The sequence below is a fragment of the Gymnogyps californianus genome, chromosome 10 (assembly GCF_018139145.2).
Source record: "Gymnogyps californianus isolate 813 chromosome 10, ASM1813914v2, whole genome shotgun sequence".
NCBI classification, from domain to species: domain Eukaryota; kingdom Metazoa; phylum Chordata; class Aves; order Accipitriformes; family Cathartidae; genus Gymnogyps; species Gymnogyps californianus.
This window is the reverse complement of record NC_059480.1, coordinates 14,490,233-14,500,024: the sequence shown is the minus strand read 5'-3', so window position 1 is coordinate 14,500,024 and position 9,792 is coordinate 14,490,233. Positions and strand designations below refer to the sequence as shown.

The 9,792-nt window shown below is 38.6% G+C and overlaps 1 long non-coding RNA gene across 1 annotated transcript in view; it reads left to right on the top strand.

Annotated features, from left to right (window-relative positions):
• Window positions 1-4,282: 4,282 nt before the first annotated feature.
• The window catches only part of LOC127020354 (uncharacterized), a 43,618-nt gene continuing 38,108 nt past the window's right edge, over window positions 4,283-9,792 (top strand). Inside the window, exon 1 of the long non-coding RNA XR_007767063.1 lies at window positions 4,283-4,396. This is a non-coding gene — a long non-coding RNA (uncharacterized LOC127020354). The remainder of the gene's footprint in view (window positions 4,397-9,792) is intronic.

Below are 9,792 nucleotides of genomic sequence, written 5' to 3'. Positions count from 1 at the left end.
GAAAGTCAGGGTTGCTAGGATCATATGGAATGACAGTAACATCAAGCCAAAATGAGTAATCTGCTTTAAGCAGAGCTGAAATGCATTGTACAGATCAAATAAAGTCACTATTTCCTACCATATATTTTAAGTAGTGGCTAAGTTAAAGAAAGCCACTTAAGCCCACCTTTCATTGCACAGTCACACCAAAATAACATGACTTATCTGCCCTGGTTATTCAGAGATGCTGGAGGTCATGCCTGACAATTCCTTTCAGCAGCTAGTGACTGTACATGTTACCCCAAATTACCATGGTGAATTACCAGACAACCTGGGGGAGAAGAGGAGGGGATCAGGAATTCCAGTTGAAAACCCTTTACTTTCTGGAAGCTGTTTGTCACCCTGGGTTTTTTCAGACAGGTTTTCATTTGTAAGAACCCCTTGTAACTTCTTACTCCATCCTCTGTCTTCCCCACTTCACACTGAGATACTGGTGCATTCACAGCTCTGTGTCTGCAGGAAGTGCTCTACAGGCTGGGATTTTCCCACCATGGAGCAGACTGAAGCTGTAGAAGAGTTTTGTCCAGGGATTTTTGTAGAGGAAGCTCAGTCTTAAAGTTCATCCTTGCTACCTGTCTGATCTATTGCAAGATGGCTGGCTGATTCTTCAGCTTAGCTTTACAAGTACTTTAAGATGAAGGCACAGATGATGTTGTTCTGCTACTATAGTGTCTGGAGAAGAGAGGTGTAGGAACCAGGGTTTTTTTGCAGACTGATCAACTTTGCTGTTACTGGCAATTTTCTGGGGAGTTTGTATAAACAGTAAGCTTTTTTAAGAGGTTTTCTCCAAATATGGCATGTCTCTTCTGGACTACAAACTTCTTGTTATCTTGAGCAACTCGATTTTTCTATGCCTCAATTTTTGATGTGCACAAAGATATGATATGCTTTTCTGTAATGCAGAAGTGTTGTAAGGACACTGGATATTGCATGGCCTCAGTAGGAGCTGTGTGAATACCTTTGACAGATAGGGATGAAATAGGGAGATTGCTAAGGGTGAAACAAGTGTTCCTTCTCTTTCTTCACACAATCGGAGGCGGCTGCTGTTCCTGTATGAGGCAGTAATAGGTTGTTGTATTCTCTCTCCAGGCAGCTGCCACCAGACTTACCTCCTGCTGTTGACCAAGAGAGCCACTCACAGCAGGGACAGGCCTTCCCAGGGAGAAAGGGATAGGTCTGGAGCCCCCAAACGGCAAAAATCAGTTTAACGAAAAAAGACCAAGATTGGTCATTTATTCACCAGGGCCATCACTTTGCTGCAAAGAAAAGGTCAGCAGGAAAATGGTGCCTGCTGTGCTTTAGATCTGAAATGTTCCTTCATTTCTCAGCCCTCTGTGAATGGATCTATTTGTGTCTGCTGTCTTCTGATCGTGAGAATTGTATGTTAAGAGTTATATAACACATTTCCTGTTTTTATCCAAAACCAAGATGATAACTGAGTAGCAAACAGTAGAGCCACTCCAAATCCCACATCTTCAGAATGCATTAGTGATGTGGTTTAGATATGATGACAATAATGGTGAGGTTAGATATCAAAATGATTACAGAACCATTTGTGCCATATTCAATACGATGATTGCTTAACTTCAAATAGAGCTGCAGGTTAAAAGATCTTTGGGTTGAAGATTCCTGATCTTTTTCTCATTGTTGTCCTGAGAACAGTTGTTTGCAGAGATTTTGTGCCCAAAGTAGGAGCTGTTTCTTTAAGGCATCTGTTGTAATTCATTGGTGACCTCAGGGAATGTTAAGCACGGGATTTCTGACAGAGCTCTTAACTGGCTTCAGCCAGTATTTCTGTGTTTACTACGCCGTTATTTTAGAGGTAGGAAAACAGAAGCAGAGGCAGCAGGAATGTCAAAAGCATCACAGGGAGTTAAGATTCCTTGGACTTGTTGAATTTTCTGTTTGGGGAATTTGCATTTTTCAATTTGGAAAAGTGATTTTCCTCGAGTATCACAGTGAGCCCCTGGGAAAACTAGGTGTAAAAGTTTTTTGAACTTTATAGGAAAAGTGTTGATGGTAAAACATGTGGAGCTACTGGAAGCACCACTGGTCTTGTCACTGCACAGGTATGTTTCAGGAGCTTTTTTACAAGACCCGTAGTCACATTTCATGTTCTGATAATGTCCACCAAGTTTCTCCTGGAACTCATCACATGCATGAAACTAACATGCCTTTGCATTTTTTGGGGGGGAGAAGCTTTGTCTAAAAAAGACTTGCAGTTATTGTTAAAAACTGTGCTTGTTTTGAGTTGGCAAATGTAAGGCCATATTGGGTTTTTTTCTGTTTAAAGAAACCAAGGTTGCCTAATCACCCTCAAACTTTAAAAGCTCTGTGTGGATTAATGGCCACATATGAGGGTCTTCTGATATAATGGAAATTTTTGCAACAAAGCTGGGGGCTTGCAAAGGGATGTCAGGATTAAAAAGGAAACTGTTCTATAACTTATGGACTCTTCACAGTTCCACAGATTTGATAACACACTTTACACTTTCAGGAGCTTGTTCTACTTCGTTCCTATTCTGTGTTCTAAAAACAGTTGGACATGAGAATATCAGATTACAATTTAATGACAAACATGCACAGAAGCTTTTTTTCTCCTTCTGTGGTATTTGTGTAAATATTTCCATGGTGATATTTAAATCCTCTTTGTCTATCATTATTATTCCTGTCATTCTTATGTTTACAAATAACTGTTAAACACCTTGTGGGGAATATGCTACAGTCTCCTGGCACAGGATTCCTCATTCTGCAGGTTCCCAAGATGGTTTACATACTTAAGGCATAAAAAACCCCACTGAAACATAGCTGTCTTAGGCTTGTAATAGAATTTCTACTTCATTTACACTGTAGCTTTGTAGGAGACCACAAGGTCCTTTCCCATCCTAACTGAAGCTGGCTTGTGACTGAGATTACAAAATGTGAAAAACTGCTGAATGGAAGTTAAGAAATAAATGAAAATAAGAGCAACAAAGCAAAAAAACAAGACTGGCAAAATGTTCTTGCCACACGCTAAGCTTTGTAGGAGGTATCTGAGTGGATTAAGACACTTCTAATTGCTTGACACTGGAAATCTCCATATCAGGTTTAAAAAAAGAAAAGAAGATTTGGAAATTTTTATAACATTGAATTTCTCCATTAATTAGGATGTAAGCCATGTGGTCCAGTAGTTAAAGCCAAGGGCTTGGCAATAAGAAGATCATGGTGTTCTAATTACACAGTTTGGATAATTTTCCATTGTCTTTATTATTTGTTTATTTTATTTACGTGTGTGCAGTGGATGCTTTAAAATGTGAAAATCAGATTTAAAACTTTGAGCTACCTATAATTCTACATGAAACCTCTATATGGAGAGCTTATGCAAATTTTCTTCCTTTGTTTTTTTCATTCTCCCTTTTTTTCCCTCACCTGCTCAGGTGTTTCAATAATAATGCACATATAGAGGTTTCTGTTCTCAACCTGCTGAACAGAGCTGATCTCCATCTATGCACAGGAAGAAATGCTCTTTGCTGTCATGGTTCTGAATTTCCCAATGGCCTGTTGCTGGCAGGGTTCATTTGGAGAATCCTACTTTCCTTGCGCGTTTTAGTCTCAGTATCTATGCCAATATTATCAGGAAGAGAAGGCTTTGGCATACTGTCTTGCATCTGAAGACTATGCAGTCTGTACCTAGTCCATATCTTGGTGTGCTCCCTCAACCCTATGTATCTGTTCTTTTCCACTGTACTTGGGGATAGGGAGAATATAAGCTCCCCACTGTCACAGTTGGCCAGAAGGTAAAAGGGAAGCAACCATTTAGATGATTATTTTAAAGACTTTCTGCAGAGTCAGAAGTTCTATGTCTTCCTGGCCTACTTAATGGATCACGAGAAATGGAGCTAGAATCTCCATGTATTGCAGATGGCCCTCCTGAGTTGTATTGAATTCTTAGAACTGCAGCCCCAAGAACGTTGTGCATCTTCTTGTTAGGATAAAGTGCAAAGTTTAGTCTGCTGTCTTTCTGTTGAGAGATTAATTGATATTAGTGAGCACAGAATTACATTTATACGAACCTACTCCCTATGGTCTTGAACCTTGGTCACTTTTTGCACATGTGAACTTTTCGTTCTTTTCCAATATGAGGCAGGATTGGGGACTTGTCTTTTTCCTGTTTTGAGAGAACCTCCTGTTTGTGAAGACCCTTCTTCATGGAAATTAAAATTGATAATAATTCTGCTCTGGCTCACAGGAGAGAACTTTGCCTGAATTCAGTGGCGCTTCAGTCTCCTTGTTCAGGATGTGCTGATGAACACAGTGGGAGGTGTGAATCAAGGGCAGCCAGAAGAAGAGGTGAAATAGACCAAAGTCATTTAAAAGTGTAAGTACTATGCTTGACATCAAGAATTGTGTAGGGACATTAATTATTATTATTATCATCAAATAATACAGGTCAAATAATAGGTCAGAGAAGCGCTATGTCCACAGATACTCTGTACGGAGTGCTGTGGTTAGCTGGCTCCAAGAACACACAGTACTGTTCCAATTAATTGAGAGAATAGCTTGATACTTCACAGGTTGGAGCAGCCAGATCATTCTAAAGCAGTGATTATCTTCCCTGCTACAAAGTGTGTTTAATTTCAAACTTAATTGTATCCACATTTCCGTTTCTAATTAATCCAGATATAGAAATGCTATAGTAACCGAACAGCGTGTTCTTTGAGGAAATAAAACATGGCACAATCCCGTGGCACCAGAGTAATCTGATTAAAGAGATGTTTATGTAACACAGGTCTCTAAAAGTTAACTAATTTTCCATATGCTTACTATTCTTGTGATGCACTTTAGTTTTAAAGGAGAGATGAGAAATGTTCATCTTGCTCATTTTATGCTTTGGGATTTCCACTGTCTCTAGTTTGTCATGGAATTTATGGAGGTGATTGAAAAGGTAGTCAGCTGCTTGGTAGCATACGCTTTTGAACAGGCAAGAATCCAATTTTTAGTAGGAGATTTCCACCACTGGTATCTGCACAAGGGATTAGATGCACTGATCTTATAGTTAACAAGGTGTACCTCTGTAATCTATAGCATGCTTTCTGAGAGGGTTCCTGCAGGTGGCCAGTATTCACAAGAAGGTCAGAATGGCCTGTAAGAGACTAGGAACTAGTTTTTTCACCTATGATTTTGCACGTACTGAGCTAAAGGGCTGCGAGTGCTCCAAGGCAGTGCAAAGGTTTCCATGTATCTGAACTCCACTGAACACCAAAGATTTATCAGAGTGGTGTCTGTGACTGACCTCTGTCACTGGTGTGTCGATTTTGTTGCTGCTGTGCAAATATATAACCTTAGAAAATTCAAACCCTGGGAGAAATGCATGGTTGAAATAGCTCTGAATATTTCTTTTCATCTAAAAGAAAACCTTTTGTAACAAGCAAGCTGAATTGCTTTGTTTTGTTCTGATTTTTCATCTGGAAGTGCTGCACATGCACTGGTTCTGATGGACAGTATTATGATTGGTATTTTGGGGGTTGATTTGGAAGTTCTGGCAATGAAGGCCTACCAGTGCTTTCCTAGGAGGGAAATGGAAAAACTGTGATGCTGATGCTTATTGTTAGTAACACCAATATGAAATGAACCGCAGGTGGATCTTTAATATGGTATCAGGCTTGGAGTTAAATCTAATGTTTAGACTCTCATTGGTGGAAACTGGGTGCGCTGAGGAAACCTTGTTCATAAACTCTCTCTGAGGGATCCTCTGTTACCACTTGATACAAAGCTAAGAAATAGATTTATTTGTTTTTTAGCAGTCTCAGAGAAAAGAGCTCGTGTATCTCCCTTCCACCTGAAAGCCTTAGTTCTGACGACATCTAGCTGGTGGGCTGGATGAGAGAGATCACCTAGAGAGACTGGATGATGGAATGGAAGACCTGGAGGCAGAGCTATGACAGGAGAATTGATAAATGTGGCGAGGGGTTTCATTTCATTCAGTAAAACATCTTTAGGAAAAAAAAGTGCTTTAGGACTTATTTAAATTTCTGACATCGAAATTCTGGTTCTTCTGGGGGGGGGGAAATTGCCTCTGAGGAGTTCTCGAAAAGATTCCCCTTTTCCTTTCAACATGTAAACCAGACTTAAAGCTGTTTACTAAGAAGAGAGCACCACCTTGTGTTAGTAAGTCACTACACCTTGTAACACCGTATGTGAACGTTTGTCGTACAGTTGAATTGAACTCGAAGAATAAACATGTACTTTTTTTTCCTCACGTAGTGGTCTTGTGTTTGTGCTGTAGAAAGCAAAGAGAGAAAAAAGTTGCCAGTGTAGCGATTAAGAGCTGGATACATGGTCTGAGGGTCAGAACTTACGCGTCAGCGCGTGCACTGACAGAACTCCAGGTTTATTCTGAATTCAGATTCTTACATAAAATGCAGATTCTTATACAAAATTCGAGTCTGTGGGATCTGATGCTCTTCAGAAAAGCTTTTTCATTAAATAAAATTAAAGTATATGCAGTACCCATTTTGAGAGGTAATAGAATGAATGCACATCTCTAGTAAGCAGTGAAGAGGATGACTACTGTACAGTGAGACTGTTGTTTGCTGCATACACATAGGGAGTAATATCTCCCATGGTCTAAGTGTTTTGCCATGTCTTCACCAAATCAGATATTTAAGAAGGTATCTCAAATCTATCCATAGTAATTAGGATGATTATCTCTTCAGATCCATAAATATTCATTTGAGATTATTTTACCATAAATTTCTACTGAAGCTTTTCTTTTCTTTATACTTTGTTAATTTATGGTTCAGGTAGTATATTCCAGGAGAACCTATTTCATAGATTGGACTGTTTGCAGTTAATATGTATGATGATTTTGTGCTTATGAAAAGTAAAACTTCCAAATAATTGATTATATGGATTCCCATAGGGGTGGGATAAATTTGAGACATTCCTTTCTTTAATGTATTAATACATTTCAGGTTGTGTAACTCACAATTATAATACAGCATAGAAGGTTGTTTTGCATCAAAGAAAAAAGAAGTTTTAAATATGTCAGTAAACCCGAGTTCTACATTGAGTTCTTCTGCAGTCTTCTTCGGTGACCTTAAGAAAAATATGTAGGAGGCAATTTTGTGGCACTGAAGTCAAAAGCTAAGCAGCTAGGAGTCACGTTTTCAGTATCTTTTAAATACTCTCTAAAAATGGAGATTTTGGGTGTATTTAACTTATCTTGATTGCAGAAAAAAACCCCAACCCTGGCTTTAATAGTTCTAATTTATTCTTTATTAACACCACAATAAACAAAACCAGTTAATCTCTGCTGATGCAGGAATATTACAGATATATTGCATATTATCTCAGTCCTAGTGAACAAGCTAGGGAAGCGTTCCCAGAAATGTTTTGTTAAGACATTGAATAAAGGCAATATACATGAGTATGTAAACTTAGGAAAACTTTCTGGTTGCTTGACCATGGATGCATTTCATCTTACTTACCGATCTTCAGTTAATCAATTTGAACGCAGGTGATGTTTTTGCATTGTTATTTAAGCTCTGTTTCCCTTATAGCTGTCTTGTTGTGAAGGAGACAGGGAAGAGTTTGAGATCTCATCTATTTTCTTTTATACAAAGCTAAATTGATCATGTTTCATTTTTTGTGAAGCAGAATATTCTCACAGCCAAATTATCAGGGCCAGGGTTTTTTGGTGGTTTTTGTGTGTGCGTGTGTGTCTGTGATGATGAACATTTCAGCAACTTCATTCACAATTTACCACAGGACCTTAATCCATAACATTCTCATTTTGTACAGATAATCTTTGCTTTTTGTGAAGTCCTTTTACAGATGGACCTGTGTTCTGATTAGGAGCTTTTCTGAAAGGAACTTAGCTCTTCTAGCATGGAAATGTGCCTGGAGAAAAGGATCACCATATGATGGAGCCAGTGGAAAACAAAGAATAAATCGCTGCATTTCTAAGTTTTAATACAAATGTCTGACTCTAAACTGAAATCGGATTGTAAGTGGGGAAACAGAAAAACAAGGGAAAAATAGGTCTCTGAAGAAAAAGAACTGAAAGAAGCAAAGAGGACTTTAATGTATTTGGATTAAAAATATTCCCCTATGAATGAAACATATATGTAGTGTGAATGAAAAACACACAAATCATCTACTTCCAAGAACTATGCTAGAGATGTAGATATTTAAGCTCTAACATACTTTTCAAATACTTTAAAAGGGTAGCTAAGCTTCAGAATTAATTATTAGATCTCAGAGACGGAGACATGATATATAACATGGTGCCCAGCAGTGAATACTGCATGCATACAGAGTCTGGATCTGTATATAGTTACGCAACTCTTGCTTTGAGTATTTGCCCTGAACCATATAAACTAACCACAGTGGTTGTCAGTCTACATGTGTGTTCCCTGCTGTTCCCAGAATCCCAGCATGTGTTCCCAACATGTGTTCCCAGAATATCCCAGCTGTATACTATCAGTTCTGCTCTGAATCCTTTCTAATACATCAGATAAAGCCTGTTTTCCCACCATGGAGGCACAGTAGATTGATGCTTTTGGTGAAAGGAGAGAGAGATGCTGCAGGTTTGACTGAGAGTTCATAGTCAGTTCTGGTGCCTGACTTAAAGATGCAGCCATGATAACTTTAAAAGTGCAGGAAATGCAAGTGTCTTTTACAAAACATCGTCTCAGACAAGTGCATTTGAATTTCCTGTGCAAAGGTGTCATAGATGCCTATTTTCAGAGAATTAATTGAAGCAGGTAGGCATTGACTTAGTAAAATTGGTTTAGGTCAGAAACTTGTGAAGAGCCAAGGTGTAAGAAAACATTCCATTCCAATATTTTAGAATCGTTTCAGATCAAAATTAATTGGTTTCCATAAAAAAAAAAGAAAAAAAATCTCATTTTGCTTGTTTGCTTTAGTACTAGAGTACCTCTAGTGCTCTAGAGTTTGCTATTGTTGATAGAGAAAGATGAGAAAATGCAAGAGTAATCTTGGTATAGAGGGGATCTTTCTTATTTTCAGGAACTGTTTACAGCTATATACTGTAAGAGTTCAAAGAAGAGGAGCATAAAAATCGCACCATAATTATGTAATGTTCAGACATTTGTTAGGATACTGAGACAGTATCCTGTTAGCAGGGAAGCCAGAACAGATGGATATAAAAGCTGATTAGCTTTGAATACTGTAAAAGGCCATGATATGAGTGTGTGTATAGTAAAAAAGGCTAAACAAAGCTCTACTGCCTTGGACTTAAAAGTAAAACAAAATCCAAACCAGAAAACCCCATATTTATATATACATCTGCATTGAAATAAAGATACTTTTCCTCCCAAGAAGCAAAATAAGTTATAATGCTGTCCTATATGTCCTGAAGCTTGTAATTAGCAGTTCTTCCCAGTATGAGAAATGTGAATAGTGTGTATGGAAGGTAAACTTTTCAATTAGAGCTGTTTGGATATTTATTGAGGGGGAAAAAAAGTTTTTCATTAGCTAAACCTATCTCAAGTTTCCTTTGTAAAATGTTTCTCAGGTCTAAGATGGTCAGAGTCCGAATGGGAGTGTAGCAAGGTGGCTATGGTATTTCCGTGGCATGTAGGAGACAGGGATTCATTTTCTGTTCGCAGCAGGAGGGAGCAGAGAGTGTGCTGACCTCCAGCCTCCCTGGGGAATGCCTCCTCTTTATCTCTTCTTGTCTCCCACCCTGCTTCGCTCTGGTGGTACATCTATTTCTTCAGGAAAAAGCACTGTGAAGACCCAGTATGG